Source organism: Mustela putorius, unplaced genomic scaffold (assembly GCF_011764305.1).
Source record: "Mustela putorius furo isolate JIRA1106 unplaced genomic scaffold, ASM1176430v1.1 tig00000056_pilon_pilon_pilon, whole genome shotgun sequence".
Classification (NCBI taxonomy): Eukaryota; Metazoa; Chordata; class Mammalia; order Carnivora; family Mustelidae; genus Mustela; species Mustela putorius.
This window is the reverse complement of record NW_025421263.1, coordinates 656,580-682,045: the sequence shown is the minus strand read 5'-3', so window position 1 is coordinate 682,045 and position 25,466 is coordinate 656,580. Positions and strand designations below refer to the sequence as shown.

The window sequence follows — 25,466 nt, the reverse complement described above, 5'->3', positions numbered from 1 at the left end:
AGTTACACTGGACTAACAGTGTGATTTAGGGTGGGGGCTAGCCATATCCTATAGTGTTAGCATGGGGACTCGTGACACCAAAAAGACAATGTGAATTATAATGGGGGCTCTGGGTCACACATGGAAGGAGCAAAAATGAAAGATGGAGATCAGCTATGTGGGCACCATGCCCACAAAACGGTGTCTTAGTCTATTCAGGCTGCTCTAACAAAATACCATAAACTACATGCCTTATAAACAACAAAATACTTATTTCTCATAATTCTGGAGGACAGAAGGTCCAAGATCAAGGCAGCAACAGATTCAGTGTCAGGTGCTGGTGATATCTAATGAAGGCTCACTTCATAATTGATACTATCTTCTGACTACAACCTTAGAAGGCAGAAGGGATTGGGGATGTCTCTCAAATTTCTTTGATAAATGCACTAATGACATTCATGAGAGCTCCATCCTCATAACCTAAACACTTCCAAAAGGTATCATGTCCAAACACTAACATATTGGGGATGAGGTTTCACCAATAAATGGGGTGGGACACAAATAATCACTCAACATCAAAGCCCCCAATAGAAACACCAAGGCTCAGGTGAGCTTCCTTGATATTGACACTGTACATACCAGAAAATTAACCATTCTGACTCCAGAGAAAACAGAAAAGTTCCAATGTCTGAGACCTTTACTGGATTCTGCACTACGTGCTTCTTTCCTTGACTTATTTTAATCTCCATCCTTTCCTTATAATAAACTGTAACCATGGATATAATAGCTCCCAGCAAGTTCTGTGAGTCTTTTTATAGTGAATTATTAAGCTTGAGGTTGGCTTTGAGGACTGTGGGAGACTGAAGTTGGTGTCAGAGATGAAAGTGATCTTACATGGAGTAATACCTCTAGCTGGGCTACTGGCTAAAACTCTTAACTCCTCACAAGAGAGACAGTGAACTTGGTAAGAGGAGGTGTACATCACAGTTCAAAACAGAAGCCACAAATGAGACTATTATAAAGAAGAGGTGAAGAATGACTAATTAGATAAAACAAAGTTTGGATTTAAGAATAATTTTGGGGGGATGCCTGAGTGGCTCAGTCGGTTAAGCGTCTGCCTTCAGCTCACGTCACAATTCCAGGTTTCTGGGATAGAGCCCTGAGTCAATCTGCTTGCTCAGTGGGGAGCCTGCTTCTCCCTCTACCTGCAGCTCCCCCAGCTTGTGCACGCTCACTTCCTCTCTCCCTCTCTCTCTGACAAATACATAAATAAAACCTTAAATTAAAAAAAAGAGGAAGAATTTTCACTTTTAAATATTAGGAAGTAACATAGAATATACATCCAAACCTGAGGAGCTATGTTTGAAGAAACAGCCAGAGTATAAAAGGGGAATGTTAAGAATTCTAACAAAACGGCAAAAGAAATCAGAGTTGCACTGGAAAAATAAATTGTACCCTCCAGGTACCAAAAAAATAGGGAACAGAAAACAAAAATATATTAGAATTTTAATATGTACATGTGAGCATATACATATAAACACAACATATAAACCTGAAGTAGGTTCTGGCACTCTGACCATTTAGTGGACTATAACAGTATTAATACTATTAAAGAAACAAAACAAGTGAAATACTAAGGTGACTTGTGGTCACTGTCTTCAGAAATCCTTGAGAGATAATGGCAAAAGTGGCCATAAAGCAAATTAAGTCCCTGGTACCCTATCACAAAAAGAAATAATAGAATTGAAAGAGCCCAGTATAAACAAAGAGAAGTGAAAGTTTGAGACAAAGGTCTTATCTAGTGTATACTGGAGCAAATTACTTAACACCTGAACAAGTGATTGGCTGTTATACTAGACATCTTTTTAAGGACCTCTTCCACCATAGATTTTATAATTCTAAGAATAATGGCTGGTAAATAGCTATTAAAATGTCCAAGGAATGAAATATTTGAATCTCCATATCCTCACATGTAAAATGCAGGCATTTAACAGCATGACCTCAAACATTCCATCAAGCACTAAAATCCCATAATTCAAGTGACTTTGACCTCAAAAAGAGAAACAGTTTCCCAACAAACAAAAACTAATGGAGTTCATGATCACTAAATCACCCTTACAAGAAATATTAAAGAGGAACTCTCTTCAAAGTGACAAAGACAAGAAAGGATCAGAAAAAATCTCCAGAAACAATATAACTAATAACACAATACTACATACATATCTATCAATAATTACCCTGAATGCAAATGAACTGAATCAATCAAAAGACACAGGGTAACAGAATGGATTTAAAAAAAAAAAAAAAGACCTATCGGGCACCTACGTGGTTCAGAGGGTTAAGCCTCTGCCTTTGGCTCAGGTCATGATCTCAGGGTCCTGGGACCGAGCCCCACATCGGGCTCTCTGCTTGACAGGGAGCCTGCTTCCTTCTCTCTCTCTCTGCCTACCTCTCTGCCTACTTGCGATCTCTCTCTGTCAAATAAATAAATAAAATCTTAAAAAAAAAAAATGACCTATCAATATGCTGCCAACAAAAGACCAATTTTAGTCCTAAAGGCATGTGAGATTGAACAAAAGGGGATGGAGAAACTTTTATCATGCAAATGAATGTCGAAAGAATACCAGAGCAGCAATACTTATATCAGACAAACCAGACTTTAAAATACTGTAACAGGTGTGCTTTCGCCTCTTCTTGCACTCTCATGATAATGACAGGTGCCATCTGCTGACGTGGATGCAAAATTATGGCTACTAGCACAGGGAATGTCTCCCTGCCTGCCCCACTTCCTTTTGCCACCAGTACTCGAGCTCCCCAGCATGTCCATGGTGCCACACAATCGCTCATAAAGCAGTTGACCCTGGCGGGGATGGAGTGGGGAATGTCAACCAGTTCAGCAAGAAGTATATCCAACAGACCAAGCCCCTCACTATGGAGTGCACCATTAACCTGTACTCTTACAAACTATACTTGGGTACAAAAGAGAGCCTCTATGAGGACAACTCTGTTGCAGCCAGATTTCAGCACATGAGGGAGGAATCTGATAAAATTGGAATGAGAAGGACTGTAGAAGGGGTTCTGATTGTACATGAGCATCAGCTACTGCATGGGTTACTGGTACAGCTGTGGACAACTTTCTTCAAATTACCTGGTGGTTAATCCAGAAGATGAAGCTGAAGGTCTGAAACACTTAATGAAGAGAAACTGGGTCATCAAGATGGAGTCCTACAAGACTGGGTCATTGATGACTGCATTGGTAACTGCTAGAGACAAAATTCTTAACCTCCTTGGTATCCATATATTCCTGCACATGTTACAAAATGTAAACAACATAATAAGTTGTTTTCAGTTCAACATCAAAGAGAAAGCCTTGTTTGCAGTTCCTAAAAATTATTCGCTTGTAGATGCACCATTTGAACTGTATAACAATGCACTAGGATATGAACCCATCACTTCTATTCTTCCTCAGTTTCTAGGCAGGTTCAATTTTATACACAAGATTCTTGCACAGTGAAGAAGTGAAAGAAGCCACTTCTGTGAGCACAGCTATGCACGGTGTAGAATAAACAAGGTAGAAAATTGTTTTGTTTGTTTTTCTTTTTCACAATCACTAAGTTTCTATCTACGTTCTTTTGTTTCAATAGTAAAGTTATCATGAAGAATTGGATAGTGGTGTAAATAAATCTGATAATTAATTTACATTAGATTCTATTCATACTTCTTTGTAAAACATTAAATACGAACTTCTTCCTGTTTGTATTTATTTTCTGGGTTGTTCAGGGAGAGAGATTGTTCCCCTTCCTGGAGAGCGTTTGGAGGAGCACATATGCCCTCTCCAGTGACAAAGGGACAGCTAGTGAGCCACTGAGTAGAACCCCGAATGGGGTCAGAGGGGCATGCAGATGGCAGAAAAACGTTTAACTTTATGGTGGGAGCCACAAAATACTTACTCTGTGTGCCCGATGATCAGCAGCTTTTCTAGGATTGAAAGTGCAGAGCCCAGAGATTTTAACCCACTGAGCCACCCAGGTGCCCCGAGCCCAGAGATTTTAATGATCGCAGGTAACCTGGTGGCCACATTTTGCTATCTGCCACACTAGATTCAAGCATCTGCGATGGCTTCCCTGGGACAAAGAAGAGTAGTGGACTGAGTGGAGTGCAGATGAGTGATAACTTGGCTCCGGATTCTCATTGGGCATCACAATAAACTCCAGTCTCTGGAGGTATACTGTGCAATGGCTCTTAGGGGACTGGATGGTGCTGGACAAGGCTCCCAACCATGGGGAATGGGAGTGGGCACACATAATACCTGGCCCTTTAAAACTTGGAATTTTGAATCCCAGCCACTGGCCAGAGGTAGAAAACAGGAGATCTGTGGCTCTGGGCATGCCAAGAACCTGGACACAAATAGGTTAGGGCAGGGAACTGATGAGGGCCTGGGTCACAGGAGATTGCTCAAGAGGGCCTCCCGAGCAGTGGTTGCCAGGAGTTCTGCTCCACAGGGACAGAAGGGTGATGTGACACCATATTCTACTTCTTCCAACACCCCTCCCTCATCTCACCCACCAGCACAGAGCACAGATTATAGAGAGAAACAGAACTCCTCCAGTGAAGGTTTGAGTCCCCTACACTAACCTCCCACCCCAAGTGATAGGAGCGTCCTTTTTTTTTTTTTAATTAATATACAATGTATTATTAGTCCAAGGAGTACAGGTCTGTGAATCATCAGATTTACACACTTCACAGCACTCACCATAGCACATACAATGTCCATAACCCGACCACCCTCTCCCTACCCTCCTCCCCCACAGCAACCCTCAGTTTGTTTTGACAGGAGCAACTTTATGATGGCAAGTCAGCTTGTGAACCAGCAAAGCAGACCTCTCCCTCAGAAAACCAACACAAATCCCTACATTTATAAAGAAAGCTTTGAAACATCAGTTTCCAGATTAACTTCACAAACAAATCAAAAGCACAGCTACTTAAAGAACAAACACTCCCGACTACAAGCAAGGAGGAATTCTACAGAGGAAGGACCAGTGGGAAAGAGCAGAAAAAACACAACAGCACAGAATACACAGCATACAGCAGAATACATCCTAAAGATATTGTTGTGATTCTTGATATTATTATTGCTGTTTTTGCTCTTCTTTCTTTTTCTTTCTTTTTTCTTTCTCCTCCATTACTCCTTTCTTTTCTGGACTAAGCGACTAGAAAGAGAAATTCACAGCATAAGAAAAAACTAGAGGTAGTATGCTCTGCACAGATTGATTCAATATGGATAAAAGTAAGATGTTAAAACTAGAATTCAAAACAACGATCATAAAGATAATACCTGGGTTTGAAAAAAACATAAAGGCACTAGAGAATCCCTTATTGCACAAATACAAGAACTAAAATCTAATCAAACAGAAATTAAAAATGCTATTACTGAGGTAGCAAAAAATGGAGGCTCTAACTGCTGGGGTTATCAAAGCAGAAGAGAGAGTGATATAGAAGACAAAACGATGAAATGTAAGGAAGCTGAGAAAAAGAGCAAAGTAACTACTGGATCATGAGGGGAAACCTTGAGAAATCAATCATACCATAAATTATAATAATATTTAAATAATGGGGTCCCATAAAATGAGGAAAGAGGATGGGGCAGAAATTTATTTGAACGAATTAGAGTTGATAAATTCCCTAATCCAGAGAAGGAAACATGCATTCATGTCCAGGAGGCACAAAGAACACCCCTCAAAATCAAAAATACCTCAACACACTAACATATCATAGTGAAACTTACAAATTTCAGAGATACAGAGAAAATCCTAAAAGCAACTAGAGTGAAGAGGTCCTTACCCTCCAAGATTAGACACATAAGGCTGATAGGGGATCTGTCCACAACGACATGGCAAACCAGAAAGGACTGGCATGATATATTCAGGGTACTAAATAAGAAAAATATGCAGCCACAAATACTTTATCCAGCAAGGATGTCATTCAAAATAGAAAGATAAAAAGCACCCAGTACAATCAGAAGCTAAAAGAATATGTGATCATTAACTCAGCCCTGCAAGAAATATTAAAGGGGATCCAACTGAGCAAAAAGGAATCCCAAAAGGTAACAAAGACCAGGAAGGAACAGAGACAATCTACAGAACCAGGGACTTAACAAGTAATAAAATGGCATTACAGTCATATCTTCTAATAATTACTCTGACTGTAAATAGACTGAATGCTCCAATGAAAAGACACAGGGTATCAGAATGGGAAAAAACACAAGACCAATCAATAGCTATCTACAAGAGACTCATTTTAGACCCTAAGACACCAGGATTGAAAGTAAGGGGGTAGAGAACCATTTATCATGCTAATGGACATCAAAAGAAAGCTGCAGTAGCAATTCTTATATCAGACAAACTAGATTTTAAACCAAAGAATGTAAAAAGAGATGAAGGACACTATATCATGAAAAAACAGTCTATCCAACAAGAAAATCTAACAACTATAAATATTTCTTGCCCTAACTTGGGATCAGTCAATTATATAAACCAATTAATAACAAAATTAAAAAACACACTGACAATAATACAAAAAGAGTTGGGAACTTTAACAGCCCACTCACAGCAAGGCACAGATCATCTAAGCACAAGATCAACAAGGAAACAAGGGCTTTGCAGGACACACATGGCCAGATGGACTTCACAAATATATTCAAAGCATTTCACCCTAAAGCAACAGAGTACACATTCTTCTCAAGTGCACACAGAACATTCTCCATAATAGATCACTTACTAGGTCACAAATCAGGTCTCAACTGGTAACAAAAGACTGGGATTATTCCCTGCATGTTCTTAGACCACAATGTTTTAAAACCTGAAGTCAATGACAACAGAAAATTTGGAAGGAACACAAATACTTGGAGCTCAAAGAGCATCCTACTAAAGAATGAACGGGTCAAAGAGGAAATTAAAGAATTTTTTAAAAATTTCAAGGAAACAAATGAAAATGAAAACACAACAGTTCAGATCCTTAGGGATGCAGCAAATGCAGTCCTAAGGGGGAAATACATACCAACACAGGTTTTTCCCAAGATATAAAGAAAAGTCTCAAATATAATACACAACCTAACCTTACACATAAACAAGCTGTAAAAGAACAGCAACTAAAGCTTAAACCCAGTAGGGGAAGTGAAATAATAAAGATTAGAGCAAAAATCAGTGAAATAGGAACCAAAAGAACAGTAGAACAGAACAGCAAAACTAGGAGCTAGTACACTGAAAGAATTAATAAGATGGAAAATACCCTAGCCAGATGTATTAAAAATAAAAGAAAAAGGACCCAAAGAGATGAATGAAAGAGGAGCTGTAACAACCAGCACAAAAGAAATACAAACAATTTTAAGAACATACTATAAGCAGCTATATGCCAACAAATTAGGCAATCTGGAAGAAATGGATGCATTCCTAGAAACATATAAACTACCAAAACTGAACCAGGAAGAAATACAAAATCTGAACGGATCCATAAGCAGCAAGGAAATTTAAACAGTAATCAAAAAACTCCCAGCAAACAGAGGAGTCCAGGACCAGATGACTTCTCAGGGGATTTTTACTAAACATTTAAAGAAGAATTACTACCTATTCTTCAGCGGTTTCAAAAAAAAAAGAAAAAGAAGGAAAGAAAGGAAGGGGGAAAAAAAAAAAGGAAAACTTCCAAACTCAATCTCTTGAGACCAGCATTACCTGGATCCCAAAATCAAAGACCACACCAAAAAGGAGAATTACAGACCAATATCCCTAATGAACAAGAATGCCAAAATTCTCACCAATATACTAGCCAATATGATCCAACAGTCCATTAAAAGGATTACTGGGGTGCTTGGGTGGCTCAGTCAGTTAAACGTCTGCTATTGGCTCAGGACATAATCTCAGGGTCCTGGGATGGAGTCCCACATTGGGCTCTTTGCTTCTCCCTCTCATTTGCCCTCTATGCATGCGTGTGTGCGCTCTCTCTCTCTCAGGTTAATTTAAAAAAGCCTTTAAAAAAAAGGATTATTTACCGTGACCAAGTGGGATTTATACTAAGCTCCAAGTGGGATTCAACATTTGCAAATCAATCAATCAACGTGATACATCACATTAATAAATAAAAGGATAAGAACTATATGATCCTCTCAATTGATGCAGAAAAAGCATCTGATAAAATATAGCTATCCACAGTGCAGGGATAGAAGGAACATATTTCAATATCATAAGAGCCATTTATAAAAAACCTACAGCAAATATCATTCTCAATGGGGAAGAACTGAGAACATCTCCTCTAAGGTCAGGAACATGAATGAGAGGGATGTCCACTTTCACCACTGTTGCTCAACATAGTACTAGAAGCCCTAGCCTCAGCAATCAGACAACAAAAAGAAATAAAAGGCATCCAAACTGGCAAAGAAGTCAAACTCTCACTCTTCACAGATGACATAATACTTTAGTGGAAAACTCAAAAGACTCCACCTAAAAATTGCTAGAACCCATACAGGAATTCAGCAAAGTGGTTGGATAGAAAATCAATGCACAGAAATCACTTGCATTTCTATACACTAGCAAGGAGACAAAAGAAAGAGAAATTAAGGAATCAATCCCATTTATAATTGCACCAAAAACCGGGGCACCTGGGTGGCTCAGCGGTTAAAGCCTCTGCCTTCAGCCCAGGTCATGATCCCAGAGTCCTGGGATCAAGCCCCGCATCGGGCTCTCTGCTCAGTGCAGAGTCTGCTTCTCTCTCTCTCTCTCTCTCTCTCTCTGCCTGCCTCTCTGCCTACTTGTGTTCTCTGTCAAATAAATAAATAAAATCTTTAAAAAAAAAAAATAATTGCACCAAAAACCATAAGATACTTAGGAATAAACTTAACCAAAGAGGCAAAGGATCTATACTCCAGAAACTAATGAACACTTATGAGAAAAATTGAAGAAGACAAAAGAAAGAGAAAAACATTCCATGCTCATGGATTGGAAGAACAAATATTGTTAAAATGTCTTTACTACCAAATCCAATCTACACATTCAATGCAATACCTATCAAAATACCATCAATTTTATTCGTGGTGCTGGAACAACCTAAAATTTGTACAACAAGAAGACACCCCAGATAGCCAGAGGAGTGTTCAAAAAGAAAACCAAAGCTGAGAGTATCACAATGCCAGACTTGATGATTACAAAGCTGTAATCATCAAGACAGTATGGTACTGGCACAAAAACAGACCCAAAGATAAAACAGACAACACAGAAATGAATCCTCAACTCTGTGATCAACTAACTTTTAACAAAGCAGGAAAGAATATCCAATGGAAAAAAAGACAGTCTCTTTAACAAATGGTGTTAGGAAACTGGAGAGCAACATGCAGAAGAATGAAAACGAACCATTTTCTAATAGCACTCCCCCCAAAAGTAAATTCAAAATGGATGAATGACCAATGACCACTAACCATGCAAGACAAAATCCTAGGGAAGAATACAGGCAGCAACCTCTTTGTCTTTAGCCACAGCAACTTGCTGGACATACCTCCAAAGGCAAAGGAAACAAAAGCAAAAATGAACAATTTGGATTTCATCAGGATAAAAAGCTTTTCCACAGCAAAGAAAACAGTCAACAAAACTGAAAGGCAATCTGGGATGCCTAGGTGGCTCTGTTGTTAAAAGTCTCCCTTCAGCTCGGGTCATGATCCCAAAGTCCTGGAATTGAGTCCCACATCAGGCTCCTTTGCAGGGAGGCTGCTTCTCCCTCTGCCTGCCCCTCCCCCTGCCTGTGTGCTCATGTGCGCTCACTTGCTCTCTCTCAAAAATAAATAATAGAATCTTAACCCCCCCCCAAAAAAAAACAAAACTAAAAGAACTAAAAGGCAACCTATGGAATGGGAGAAGGTATTTGCAAATGCCTTATCAGATAAAGAGTTAGTATCCAAGATCTATAAAGAACTTATGAAACTCTACACCCAAAAAAACAAACAATCCAGTCAGGAAATGGGCAGAAAACATGAACAGACATTTCTCTAAAGAAGACAACCTAATGGCCAACAGACACATGAAAAAGTACTCCATGTCACTCAGCAACAGGGAACTACAAATCAAGACCACAAGATTCCACCTCACATCAGCCAAAATGGCTAAAATTAACAAGTCAGGAAACAGCAAATGTTGGTGAGGATACAGAGAAAGGGGAACCCTCATACAATAATGGTGGGAATGCAAGCTGGTACAGCCATTCTGGAAAAGAGCATGGAGGTTCCTCAAAAAGTTAAAATTAGAGCTACCCTAGGACCCAGTAATTGCACTACTGGGTATCTACCCAAAGGATGCAAATGTAATGATCTGAAGGGGCACCTGCACCCCAATGTTTGTAGCAGCAATGTTCATAATAGCCAAAGTATGGAAAAAAACTAAATGTCCATTGACAGATGAATTGATAAAGAAGATGTGGGGTGTGTATGGGGGGGTGTGTGATGGAACGTTATTCAGCCATGAAAAGGAATGAAATCTTACCATTTACATCAACGTGGATGGAACTAGAGAGTATTATGCTAAGTGAAATAAGTCAGAGAAAGACAATTATATGATTTCACTCATATGGAATGTAAGAAACAAAACAGAATACCATAGTGTAAGGGAGGAAAAAAATAAATTAAGGCAAAATCAGGAGACAGCCCATAAAAGATGCTTACTTAGAGGAAACAAACTGAAGGTTGCTAGAAGGAAGGTAGGTTGGGCAATGGGGTCACTAGGTGATGGGCAAAAGAAGGGCTCATGACGTAATAAGCACTGGGTTATATGCACCTGATTATAACTGAGCTCTACTTCTGAAACTAAGGATACACTATATATTCATTATTGAATTTAAATTTTAAAAAAAGATTAATTGATAAAATACAGTAGTAGTAACAGACTGTAACACACCATTCACACCAATGGACAGATGTTTTGAACAGAGAAATCAACGAAGAAACAATGGCTTTGAATGACACTCTGGACCAGATGGACTTAACATATACTTGGAACATTCCAACCTGAAATAGCAGAATACATAATCTTTTCAAGTGCCCAGGGAACATTCTCCAAAACAGTTCACATATTAGGTCACAGAAGAGGTCTCAAGAATATGAAAAAACTGAACTCATACCATGCATCTTTCTGACCACAACATGACAAAACTAGAAATCAACCAAAAGAAAAAATTTGGAAAGACCACAAACACATAGAGGTTGAAGAATATACTACTGAACAATGGATGGGTCAAACAGGAAATCAGAAAAGAAATAAAATACATGAAAACAAATGAAAATGAAAACACTACAGTCCAAAACCTTTGGGATGAGGTTAAGATGGACCTCACTGGTATAGTATATTGTAGTATATAGTATATAGTAATTGGTATAGTATATCAATAGAGGCATATCACAGGAAGCAAGAAAATTTTCAAATACACTAACTAACCCTATACCTAGTGGAGCTCAGAAAGGAACAACACAGCCTTAAGCCAGTAGAAGGAAAGTAATAATGAAGAGTAGAGCATAAATAAATGGTATAGAAACAAAAACAATAACAACATAACAGAACAAATCAATGAAAAACAGGAGCACATCCTTTGGAAAACAGCAATGAAATTGATAAACTCCTCACAATACTTATTAAAAATAAAAGAGAAAGGATCCAAATAAATCACAAGTGAAAGAGAAGAATTAACAACCAACAGCACATATATGCAAACAATTAGAAGAAAAACTGTATGCCCACAAATTGGACAACTTGGAAGAAATAGATATATTCCCAGAAACATATGAACTACCAAAACTAAAAGAGGAAGAAATAGAAAACATAGACAGATAACCAGGAAACAAATAGGGTCAATAATCGAAAATTCCCCAAAAAGCAAAAGTACACAGCCAGACTGCTTCAGAGGAAAACTCCACCAAACATTTAAAGAAGAGTTAATACCTATTCTTCTCAAACTACTCAAAAAAAAAAAAAAAAAGAAGGAAAAACTTCCAAATTCATTCTATGAGGTCAGCATTAACCTGATACCAGAACAAGATAAAGACACCATTAAAAAAGAGAACCACAGCCCAATATCTTTAATGAACATAGATACAAAAAATTTAAACAAATTACTAGCAAACCTAATCCAACAATGTATTAAAAACAAAACAAAAATCCACAATCACCACTATCAAAAGGAATTTATTCCCAGATTGCAAATGTGGGTCAATATTTAAAAATCAATTAATGTGATAAACACATTAATAAAAGGAAGGACAAGAACCATATGTTCATTTCAACAGATGCTGAAAAGACATTTGTCAAAGTATACATCCATACATGACAAAAACCCTCAACAACGTAGGTTTAGAGGGAACATAAGTCAACATGAGAAAGCCACCTATGAAAAACCCATAGTGGACACCGTCTCCCACAGGGAAAAACAGAAATTTTCCCCTAAGGTCAGGAACAAGGACAAAGATATCCACTCTCACCACTCTTATTCAATATTGTACTGGAAGTCATAGCCACAGCAATCAGATGACAAAAAGAAATAAAAGGCATCTAAATTGGGAAGAAAGAACTCAAACTTTCACTATTTGCAGATGACATGATACTCTATATAGAAAATCCAAAAGACTCCACCAAAAAAATTGCTAGAACTGATTTACAAATTCAGTAAAGTCAAAGGATACAAAATCAACATACAGGAATCTGTTGCATTTCTATACACCAGTAAAGAAGCAGAAGAAATGGAAATTAAGGAATCAATTCCATTTACAATTGTACCAAAACCAGAATCTTACCAAGAAACAAATCTAATCAAAAAGGTAAAAAACCTGTACTCTGAAAACTATAAAACACTGATGAAAGAAATTGAAGATAACAAATTAAAGATAACATAATGAAATGGAAAAGCATTCCATGCTCATAGATAGTAAGTACAAATGTTATTAAAATGTCCATATTGGGACGCCTGGGTGGCTCAGTTGGTTAGGCAGCTGCCTTCGGCTCAGGTCATGATCCCAGCGTCCTGGGATCGAGTCCCACATCGGGCTCCTTGGGAACCTGCTTCTCCCTCTGCCTCTGCCTGCCATTCTGTCTGCCTGTGCTTGCTCTCTCCCCCCCCCTCTCTGATAAATAAATAAAATCTTAAAAAAAAAAAAAGTTTAAAATGTCCATATTACCCAGTTCAATGTAATCCCTATCAAAATACAAACAGCATTTATACAGAGCTAGAACAACAATTCCAAAACTTGAATGAAACCACAAAAGACCCTAAATAGCCAAAGCAATCTTGAAAAAGAAAAAGCAAACCTGGAGCCATCACAATTCCGGCTTCAAGTTATACTACAAAGCTGTAGTAATCCAAACAGTATGCTACGGGCAGAAAAACAGACACACAGAGCAACAGAATTAAAACCCCTCAGCTATTGATCTTTAACAAAGCAGGAAAGAATAGTCAATGGGGAAAAGACAGTCTCTTTACAAATGGTGTTGGGAAAACTGAACACCCAACATGCAAAAGAATGAAACTGGACCACTTCCTACATCATACACAAAAATAAACTCAAAATGGAGTTTATTTAAAGTCCTAGAAGAAAATATAGGCTATAACCTCTTTGACATAGGCAACAGCAATTTTTCTCCTAGATACATCTCCTAAGGCAAGAGAAACAAAAGAAAAAGCTTCTGCACAAAAAACAATCAACAAAACTAAAAGGCAACCTACAGAATGGAAGAAAATATTTGTAACTGATATATCTGATGAAGGGTTAGTATCTAAAACATGTAAGTACTTCTAAAACAACATGCAAAACACAAATAATCCAGTTAAGAAATGCACAGAAGACATGAATACATTTTTTTGGAAGAAGACAGAGAGACGGGTAACAGACACACGATAATATGCTCAACATCTCTTATCATCAGGGAAATGCAAATGAAAGCTACAATAAGAGATCACCTAACACCTGTCAGTATGGCTACAATCAACAACACAAACAAAAGGCATTTGGTAAGGATGCAGAGAAAGGAGAACCCTCTTAAACGGTTGCTGGGAATGCAAACTGGCATAGCCCATCTGAAAAACTGTATGGAGGTTCTTCAGAAAGTTAAAATTGTGCTAATCTACAATCCAGCAATTGCACTACTGGATATCTACCCCAAAGATAAAAATGTAGTGATCCAAAGGGGTACCTTCACCCCAATGCTTATAGCAGCATATCAACAATAGTCAAACTGTGAAAAGAGCCCAAATATTCATTGACTGATGAATGATAAAGATGGGTATACACACACAAACACACACACACATACACACACAAATACAATGGAATATTGGTATCTTAAAAAAAAAAACCTCACCATTTGCAACAATACGGTTGGAGCTAGAAGAATATTATGCAAATCAAAGTAGGGGTAAGTCAGAGATAGGCAAATACTGTATTATTTCATTCACTTGTGAAATTTAAGAAACAAATGAGTAAAGAGGCAAAAGCTGGGAGGGAAGGGTAAACAAAGAAAAAGACTCCTAACTTTAAAGAACTTGAGGCACGTGCAAGATGGCAGAGGAGTAGGAGATCTAAAATTTTGTCTGATTCCAGGAATTAAGCTAGTTATCAAACCATTCTGATCATCTACAAACTCAATAGGAGATCTAAGAGAAGAACAGCAGCAATTCTATGAACAGAAAATTGACCACATTCTGGAAGATAGGATGTGCAGAGAAGTGAAACTGAGGCAATAAATATATGAGAAGATAGACCTGGGCGGGGGTGGGGGTGGGGACTGGCTATCAGCAAGTGAGAAAGCAGTGGAGCACAAAATTAGAACTTTTAGAGGTCTGCTCCACAGAGGGACCTCACTCCAGTGGCTAAGCGGTGGGTGGAATCCTCACTGGGACAGCAGTGTGGTCAGAGAAAGACTGCGGGTGCCTGAGCATGGCAGAGCTCCCAAGTATCAGAGCATCATAGCGGGGAAGCTGGCTGCAAAATTGGAGCCAAGGAGGGGGTTCTCAGCCCCGAGTTAAGGTTTGCAATAAACCATGATCCAAGGCAAAGTCCCTCTTAGAGGAGGGACCCCACAAGTGGCAGATCCAAGGAGACCACAAGGAGGTGCAACACAGGAGCACGCTGCAGGAATATGCTAGGTTTAGAGACTACAATCGGGGCCATGTGCCAGAGATAGAAATACCAGGGCACAGGCTGGGTGAGTTTGGAGTGCAACCAGGACCAGGGAGACAGGAGTGACTGACTGCTTAACTCTGAAGGCTCAATGAAATTGCAGGGCCCTGAGTTCTCAGCTCCTCTGGGGCTGGAGATTGGGAGGTTGCCATTTTCATTCTCACCCTCCAAAGCAGTACAAAACTCTTGCAAGGAACAAAAGCTACTGAGAACAAACCTGAGAAGATTAAATAGCCTAGCCTCTGGCAAGTGGTTAATTCCGCCACAAAGGCATTTGAGAATCACTGCAACAGGCCCCTCCCCAGAAGATCAGCAAGAACAGCCAGCCAAGAACATGTTTACTTATCAATGAGAACTGCAAAACACCAGTGCTAGGGGAATAGAGCACATAGAATTCACGGCTTCCTCCCCATGATTCCTTAGCCTTTCAAAATTAAATTTTGAAAATTTTTATTATTTTTTCTACTTTTTGAAAATTTTTATATTTTTTCTATTTTTTAAAAAATTTTCCTCATTCTTATATTAACCACTTTATCAATACCCTCTTTAAAATCTTTTGACTTACATTGTTGGAATCATACTCTATCCCTTCATTGTATTTTTTTTTCAGGTTTAACTATGTCATTTTTATTAACATACACAGTGTAATTTTGGTTGTTTGTTGAACAAATTATTATCTAGATAATTTCGCATGATATTGAGAAGGTAAATAAGAGAGATAAAGATGAAAATAACCTTTTTTAAAATTTTTTCCATTTATTTTCAGAATAACAGTATTCATTCTTTTTTAACCACACCCAGTGCTCTATGCAATTGGTGCCCTCTCCAATACCCACCACCTGGTTCCCCCAACCTCTCACCCGCTGCCCCTTCAAAACCCTTAGATTGGTTTTCAGAGTCCATAGTCTCTCATGGTTCACCTCCCCTTCCAATTTCCTTCAACTCCCTTCTCCTCTCTAACTCCTCTTGTCCTCCATGCTATTTGTTATGCTCCACGAATAAGTGAAACTATATGATAACTGACTCTCCCTGCTTGACTTATTTCACTCAGCATAATCTCTTCCAGTCCGGTCCATGTTGCTACAAAAGTTGCGTATTCATCCTTTCTGATGGAGGCATAATACTCCATAGTGTATATGGACCACATTTTCCTTATCCATTCATCCGTTGAAGGGCATCTTGGTTCTTTCCACAGTTTGGCGACCGTAGCCATTGCTGCTATAAACATTGGGGTAGAGATGGCCCTTCTTTTCACTACATCTGTATCTTTGGGGTAAATACCCAGGAGTGCAATTGCAAGGTCATAGGGAAGCTCTATTTTTAATTTCTTGAGGAATCTCCACACTGTTCTCCAAAGTGGCTGCACCAACTTGCATTCCCAGCAACAGTGGAAGAGGGTTCCCCTTTCTCCACATCCCCTCCAACACATGTTGTTTCCTGTCTTGCTAATTTTGGCCATTCTAACTGGTGTAAGGTGATATTGCAATGTGGCTTTAATTTGAATCTCCCTGATGGCTAGTGATGATGAACATTTTTTCATGTGTCTGATAGCCATTTGTATGTCTTGATTGGAGAAGTGTCTGTTCATATCTTCTGCCATTTTTTTTTATATGATTGTCTCTTTTGTGTGTGTTGAGTTTGAGGAGTTCATTATAGATTCTGGATATCAACCTTTTGTCTGTACTGTCATTTGCAAATATCTTCTCTCATTCCGTTGGTTGCCTCTTTGTTTTGCTGACTGTTTCCTTTGCTGTGCAGAAGCTTTTGATTTTGATGAAGTCCCAAAATTTCATTTTGCTTTTGTTTACTTTGCCTTTGAAGACATATCTTGAAAGAAGTTGCTGTGGCTTTGGGTATTGAAGAGGCTACTGCCTATATTCTCATCTAGAATTCGGATGGATCCCTGTCACATGTTGAGGTCTTTTACCCATTTTGAGTTTATCTTTGTGTATGGTGTAAGAGAATGGTTGAGTTTCATTCTTCTACATATAGCTGTCCAGTTTTCCCGGCACCATTTATTGAAGAGACTGTCTTTTTTCCACTGTATATTTTTTCCTGTTTTGTTGAAGATTATTTGACCACAGAGTTGACGGTCCATATCTGGGCTCTCTACTCTGTTCCACTGGTCTATGTGTCTGTTTTTATGCCAGTACCATGCTGTCTTGGTGATCACAGCTTTGAAGGAAAGCTTGAAATCAGGTAACATGATGCCCTCGATTTTATTTTTATTTTTCAACATTTCCTTAGTGTGCTCTAGGCAGTATAGACATTTTAACAATGTTTATTCTTCCAATCCAAGAGCATAGAATGGTCTTCCATCTTTTTGTGTCTTCTTCAATTTCTTTCATGAGTGTTCTGTAGTTCCTCGAGTACAGATCCTTTACCTCTTTGGTTAGGTTTATTCCCAGATATCTTATGGTTCTTGGTGCTATAGTAAATGGAATCGATTCTCTACTTTCCCTTTCTGTCCAGTCCATGAGTAGCCTCTTAGTTTTGCTGTGTACTTTGCTGTGCAAAGCCTTTTATATTGATGAAGTCCCAAAAGTTCATTTTTGCTTCTGTTTCCCTTGTCTTTAGCAATATGTCTTGAAAGAAGTTGCTGTAACCGATGTCAAAGAGGTTACTGCCTGTGTTCTCCTCTAGGATTCTGATACATTCCCGCCTCACACTGAGCTCTTTCATTCATTTTTGCATTTATCTTTGTTTATAATGTCCATAATAGCCAAACTGTGGAAGGAATCAAGATGTCCTTTAGTGGGTGAATGGATAAAGAAGATGTGGTTCATATACGCAATGAAATATTGCTCAACCATCAGAAAGGATGAGTATCTACCACTTGCACTGGCACAGATGGAACTAAGTGAAGTAAGTTAAACAGAGAAAGATAAATATATGGCTTCACTCATATGTGGAACATAAGGAATAGTGTGGAGGACCATAGGGGAAGGGAGGGAAAACTAAATGGGAAGAAATCACAGAGGGAGACAAACCATGAGAGACTCTGGACTCCAGAAAATAAACTGAGGGTTGGGAGGGGAAGAGGTGGGTCAATGAGGTAACTGGGTGATGGGTATTAAGGAGGACATGTGTTGTGATGACCAGTGAGCGTCATATGCAACTAATGAATTGCTGAACATTACATAAGAAATTAACAATGTACTGTATGTTGGCTAACTGAATGTGTTCTCTATTCTGTTCCATTTATCTATGTGTCTGTTATGTGTCAATACCATACTGTCTTGATAATCACAGCATTGTATATAACTTGAAGTCAGGCATTGTGATTCTCCCAGGTTTAGTTTTCTTTCTCAACATTCCCCTGGTAATTTGGGGTCTTTTCTGGTTCCATATAAATTTTAGGATTGTTTTTCCCAGTTCAGTGAGAAATGTCAATGGTATTTGGAAAGGGATTGCTTCAAAGGTGTATATTTCCCTGGGCAGCATAGACATTTTAACGATGTCTATTCTTCCAATCCATGAGCATGGAATGTTCTCTTTACTTCTTCCTCAGTTTCTTTCTTAAGTGTTACATAGTTTCTACAGTATAAATCGTTCACCTCTTTGGTAAGGTTTATTCATCACCAAATGCATCTTATGATTTTTGGTACTATTATAAATGGAATAAATTCCCTAATTCTTTTTTCATTTACATTATTAGTATATAGAAATGCAACTGATTTCTGTGCATTGATTTTTTTTACACTGTCACCTTGATGATTTGCTGTATGAGTTCTAGTAATCTGGGGGTGGAGTCTTTCGGGATTCTACATAAAGTATCATGTCATCTGGAAGGAGAAGGAATTTGACTTAATGCCGATTTGAATGCCTTTTGTTTCTTTCTGTTGTCTGACTGATGATGATTGTCTGATGTATAATACCATGTGGAACAACAGTGGTGACAGTGGGCATCCCTATCATATTCCTGACTTTAAGGGAAAAGATCTCAGTTTCTCCCCACTGAGAATGATATTTACTTTAGGCTTTTCATAGATGGCTTTTATGATGTCAAGGTACGTTCCCTCTACCCCTATATTTTGAAGAGTTTTAATTAGGAAAAGATGCTCTTCTGTCAAATGCTTTCTCCACATCAACTGAGAAGACCATAGGGTTCTTGTCTCCTCTTTTGTTAATGTGCTTTAACACACTGATTAATTTGCAAATGTTGAAGCACCCTTGTATCCCAGGAATAAATCCCACCCTTGAAGCACCCTTGTATCCCAGGAATAAATCCCATCCATCCTTTTAATGTACTGTTGGACCCTATTGGCTAGGATCTTGGTGAATATCTTGGCATCCATGTTCATCAGGGATATTGGTCCATTATTCTCCTTTCTGATGGGGGCTTTGTCTGGTTTTGGGATCAGGGTAATGCTGGCCTCATAGAACGAGTTTGGAAGTTTTCCTTCTATTTCTATTTTTTGAAACTACTTCAGTAAAATAGGTATTATTTCTTCTATAATGTTTGGTAGTATTCCCCTGTGAAGCCCGAGAGGCCCTGGACTCTCATTTTTTGGCAGGTTTTTGATTACCACTTCAATTTCCTTACTGGATTTTAGTCTACACAGATTATCTATTTCTTCCTGTTTCAGTCTTGGTAGTCTGTAAGTTTCCAGGAATGTGTCCATTTCTTCTAGATTGTTTAATTTGTTGGCATATAGTTGGCATATAATAATTTCTAATAATTGTTTCCATTTCCTTGGTATTAGTCATGACCTCTCCCCTTTCATTCATGATTTTATTAATTTGGGTCCTTTCCTTTTTCTTTTGGACAAGTCTGGTCAGTGGTTTATCAATCTTATTCTTTCAAAGAAACAGCTTCTAATTTTTTTATCTATTCTACTGTTTTTCTGGTTTCTATTTCATTGATTTCTGCCCTAACCTTTATTATTTCTCTTCCCCTGCTTGGTTTAGCTTGCTGCTTTGCTCTTCTTTCTCTGGGTCCTTTAGATGTAAGTAAGGTGTGTATTTGGGATTTTTCTACTTTTTTGAGAGAGGCTATGTATCGCCCTCTTAGGACCACCTCTGCAGTATCCCATAGGTTTTGGACCAATGTTTTCATTCTCTGTAGAGTCCATGAGTTGTTCAAATTTATCTTTAATTTCCTATTTGACCCAATCACGCCTTAGCAGGATATTCTTTAAATTCCAAGTCTTTGATTTCCTTCCAAATTTCTTCTTGTGGTTGGGTTCCAGTTTCAGAGCACTCTGATCAGAAAATATGCCAGGATAATCTCAATCTTTTGGTATCAGCTGAATCCTGATTTGTGACCAAGTATGTGGTCTATTCCAGAGAAAGTTCCATGTCAGAATAAGTACTGTTGTTTTAAGATGGAATGTTCTGTATGTATCTACAAAGTCCATCTGGTCCAATGTTTCATTCAAAGCTTGTTTCTTCATTGATCTTCTGCTTAGATAATCTGTCTATTGTTTTTGAGTGGAACATTCCCACTATTAATGTATTACTATGTTTTTTTTTTTAATTTTGGGTATTATGTGGTTTAAATAATTTACTGCTCCCATACAGGGGGCATAGATATTTACATTTGTTAGATCTTCTTGTTGCATAGACCTTTTAAATATGATACAGTGTCCCTCTGCATCTCTTACAACAGTCTTGGGATTAAAATCTAATTTGTCTGATATGAGAATTGTTACCTCAGCTTTCTTTTGAGGTCTGTTGGTATGGCAAATTGTTCTCCATCCCCTTGCTTTCGACTTGGAGTTGTCTTTATGTTCAAAATTAGTCTCTTGTAGACAGCATACAGATAGGTCCTGCTTTTTTATCTAATCTGAAAACCTGTGTCTTTTCACAGGAGTGTTCAGCCCATTTACATTCAGGGCAACTATTAAAAGATATGAATTTAGTGCCATTGTATTGCCTGTAAGATCCTGTTTCTGTAGATTTTCTGTTTCTCTCTGGTCTCCGTGACTCTTGGGGTCTCTCTTCACTTACAGAATCCCCCTTAATATTTCTCATAGGGCTGGCTTGGTGGTCACATATTAGTTTCTGCCTACCCTGAAAGTTCTTAATCTCTCCATCCAAATTGAATGACAGCCTTGCTGGATGAAGTATTCCTGGCTGCATGTTCTTTTCATTTTGTACCCTGAATATGTCTTGCCAGCCCTTCTGGCTTGCCAGGTTTCTGTGGACAGATCTGATGTTATTCTGATGTTCCTTCCTCCATATATAAGAAACCTCCTGGCTACTCTCAGGATAGTTTCTGTGGCTGTAAAATTTGCAAGCTTCACTATTATATGTCAGGGTGTTAATCCATTTTTATTGATTTTGGGAGGGTTCCGCTGTCTCATGGACTGGAATGCTTGTTTCCTTCCCCAGATTAGGGCAGTTCTCAGCTACAACTTGCTCAAATATACTTTCTAGCCCTGTCTCTCTCTGTACCCCCCGGGGAACCCAATAATTCTGACATCGGAACTTTTCATGGCAACATTAATCTCTCCAATTCTTTTTCATGTGCTATTAACAGGCTATCTATGTTTCCCTCAACCTTTTTCCTTTCCATCCACTTATCTTCTAGATCACTGATTCTCCCTTATGCCTCGTTTACCCTGGATATCAGTTTAGACTGTAGCTCATTCATAGTATTTTTTTAGTTTGGCCTGATTAGATCTCATTTCTGCTCTTATAGATTCTATATTGTCACTAATGCTTTTTCAAGCTTAGCTAATGACTTTACGATTGCTATCCTGAAGTCTATTTCTGACATCTTGCTTATATCCATATCCATTAGTCCTGTGGCAGGAGACACTGTCTCTGTTTCTTCTCTTTGTTGAGAGTTCCTCCTCCTAGTCATTCTGTCTAGGTATGGTTGACTGAATGAACAGAGTCCAAAATATCAACCATGACCCAAGCAAGATGAATCCTAGCAAAATCTGGAGTGGTCAGAAGCCAACACCAAAAAACAAAGCCAAAAAGCTATACAAGAAAAAAATTTTTACATTTTTAAAAAGGGGGGTAGGGGAAAAGGGACTATAATCTCTCAGTGTGGACAAACTAGGGTGTCCCAATTGTTCCTGGGTTTATTTTGATCTGTGTGTGAGAGGACAGATCCGAAATTACAAGGAAAGTAAAACTTACATAAAGGTAAAATTGAATAGGGGGGAAAAAATGGACTAAAAGTATGTATCCATTAAAAATGTAGGTGATCTCAGGGTCCTGGGATCAAGACCCATGTCGGGCTCTCTGCTTGGTGGGGAGCCTGCTTCCCCCTCTCTCTGCCTGCCTTCCTGCCTACTTGTGATTTCTCTGTCAAATAAATAAAATCTTAAAAAAAAATGTAAGTGTGAATAAATACAAGTTAAAAAATAACTGAAATACAATTTGAGATAATAAACATCTAGTTGAAATGAGGAAAGGGTTTAAACAAATAAAACAGAAAAGGCATAAGAAAAAGTAAAAAAAAAAAAAGGAAATGGAGAATTTTATCTGAAAATTTAAGAAGTCGTGAGGCCACACTTAGAGCTCAATACACTATTTTCCCCTGGTGTTAGGATTTTACAGTCTATGGGATCCACAGAATTGCTGTCCACCTGTTCTTCCACCTGTCTTTGGAGGAGGGGGCCTACCACATTGTTTCTCAAGTAATCCTGCCTAGGCAGAGTTGCCCTGCCTGTGATGGGGGTGGGCTCAGTTGAAACTGGTTCCTTTGTGTATCGTTTGTTCCCTGGAAGCTTTCCACATTCTCTTTCGATGATCAGAGCAAAAATGTCTCCACCCAAACATCTGGCTCAGAGCAGAAAAATTGCAGTCTGCTCTCTTTAATAAACCCTCCAGGACAACAATCTCCACTTCTGTATACACCACCCAAAACTGCAGCCCCACATGGTGCACACCCACAGCAAGTCTCTTAGAGGTAGTCCCAGGGGCCCAAGAGTGCCAATGTCCTTTGGGATTCTAAAACTGTGAGTGGCCAAGGGCTTGCAGGTACACCTGAAGCTCCTGGATCATGTCTGGGTGCCACTCTAATGTCCTTTCTGGGCCACTACCGCCCTGCGAGTTTTTGCCCAGTCGTAGGTACAAGTTCCAGAATTTTTCAGGCTGCTCAGAAAAAGAGCCGTTAGCAAATAGTCTGGCTTGCAGTTTATGGCTATCCAAGCTGAAAGTACCCCCCTGGGCTCAATGACCATAACATGCTTCCCAGCTCCACTGCCTGGGCAGTCTTCTGGTTCAGACACCCTCTTACACACTGTGGCTCCTCATATCCCAAGAACACAATGCCTTACTTAGAATTCTGCCTTTTCATTTCCAGATGCCCCTCTCAAGAGAGGATATCTCTCACTAGCGCAGATTTCTAAGGGTTCCAATTTTGCACTCTGGTGTTTTATCACTTCCCAGAAGTCAGCTTACGGAAGCTCCTTCCCCCTTCTGTTTTGTTACCTCCCTGCAGATTCATAACTCTGTATGTTCTACCTTGCAAAAAGCAATCGCTTTTTTGCTTGCATAGATCCAGATATATAGTCTTATATCTCACACGGATTTCATGGGTGTTTGATAGATATGCAGCTAAATTTAAGGGACCAGTTGAAACGGAGTCCCCTACTCCTCCACCATTTTGCCTCCCTCTTTTAGATAACTTTTCTTATAAACTAAAATGCTCAGTTATTGAACCAGATGATTCATAATTACCAGAACTCAAGTAAAGCCTTAATATTACATCTCTTCTCCTTCATAACCATTGTTAAACTACTCGTTTTGCAAATTATCTCTATTCCTTTCAACCAGCCCCATCCTGTTGGGCTTCCATGATCTCAAAGTTTCAGTAATCTTTTTGCCAGTTCCAACTCTATTCCTCTCCTTTTACTTGAACCTGCAGCTCATGTCTCTCCCTTGACATGACTTCTCAGTATGTCTCCTCAATATTTGATTATTTATAGGACTTTCCATGTAGATATAGAGATATTACTTAGGGCAAAGAGAATAAAATACTATGGCTATATTTTGCCAACTAGAAAATAGTCCTACTAAAACACAACAATTTTCAACTTCTGTTCATTCTTCCCCATTATGCTCAAAAACAAATGGAAAATTATAAATAGCTCAGGAGGAAACATGTCTCTAGGCATTTGACTATGCTATTGTAATATCCTGGGGTACTTTTCCTCTTTTTCTACAGATGACTCCTTTTCTCATCCTTCAGTTCTCCAAAAAGTTGCCACTTATCCTCGAGACTGTTATCTCTATCATATGCTCCCCTAAGTGACACATAATCCACTTGAGTATAATTACTTACTATACTATCTTCTTTAAGCACTACACTTGTGCTGTTCAAGTCAGTAGCTGCTAGTCATATATATGTGGCTACTGAGCACTTGAAATACGGCTGGTATAACCGAGGAATTTTACTTATTTTTAACTAATTTTAACTTAAAAATCAAGGAAGGATGAAGTATTTTTCCATAAAACACAAATTAACTGTTTTGGTAGGACCAGATTTCACTTTAATCATTTCATTCAGTAAGATATTATTATAATGTTAAATTGAGAATATATTTTTTACTTTAATGTTGCTAGTATAAAACCTAAAATTACAAAGGTGGCATTCAACTTTACCTACATAGGACAGGTACTAAATAAATAAGTAACTACTTATCTTCATTTTACAGATAAGCAACCTACGATCCATTCAACTTAGGCAAGTTTTCCAAAAACATACAACCATAGTAGTAGAACTCTTTAAGAAAACCTGTCTCGGGGCGCCTGGGTGGCTCAGTGGGTTAAAGCCTCTGCCTTTGGCTCAGATCATGATCCCGGGGTCCTGGGATCGAGCCCCACATTGCACTCTCTGCTCAGCAGGGAGCCTGTTTCCCTTCCTCTCTCTCTGACTGCCTCTCTGCCTACTTGTGTTCTTTGTCTGTCAAAAAAATAAATAAAATCTTAAAAAACAAAAAAAAAAAAAGAAAGAAAGAAAGAAAGAAAGAAAACCTAAGTCTCTCACTCCTAAGTATATACAACACTGCCCCTAAATTTACATCAACTGAGGAAAAGTTAAGTGTTGGTAAATACTGAGTCAAATTACCCCTTTATTTATTTTATTATTATTATTAATACTTTCTTTAATATTGAAAATGGCTGAGATCTCATCAGAAGAAAAAAAAATTATAGCGATGTATGGTGACCAAAGGTAACTAGGCTATTATAATCATTTTGCAGTGAATATAAATAGCTAACCATGTTGTACACCTGAAAATAATATAATATTCTATGCTAACTATAACTTAATAATTATTTTTCATTCTTTAAAAGCTAAGATACTTTGAAGTCAGTACACTGAACACAG

At 38.5% G+C, this 25,466-nt stretch overlaps 1 protein-coding gene and 1 pseudogene across 4 annotated transcripts in view; one reads left to right on the top strand and one right to left on the bottom strand.

The window, feature by feature from the left end:
• SPIDR (scaffold protein involved in DNA repair) overlaps positions 1 to 25,466 on the bottom strand; it is a 603,350-nt gene that overhangs the window by 532,932 nt on the left and 44,952 nt on the right. The window lies entirely within an intron of this gene.
• On the top strand, positions 2,799 to 3,493 carry LOC123394087 (annotated as a pseudogene).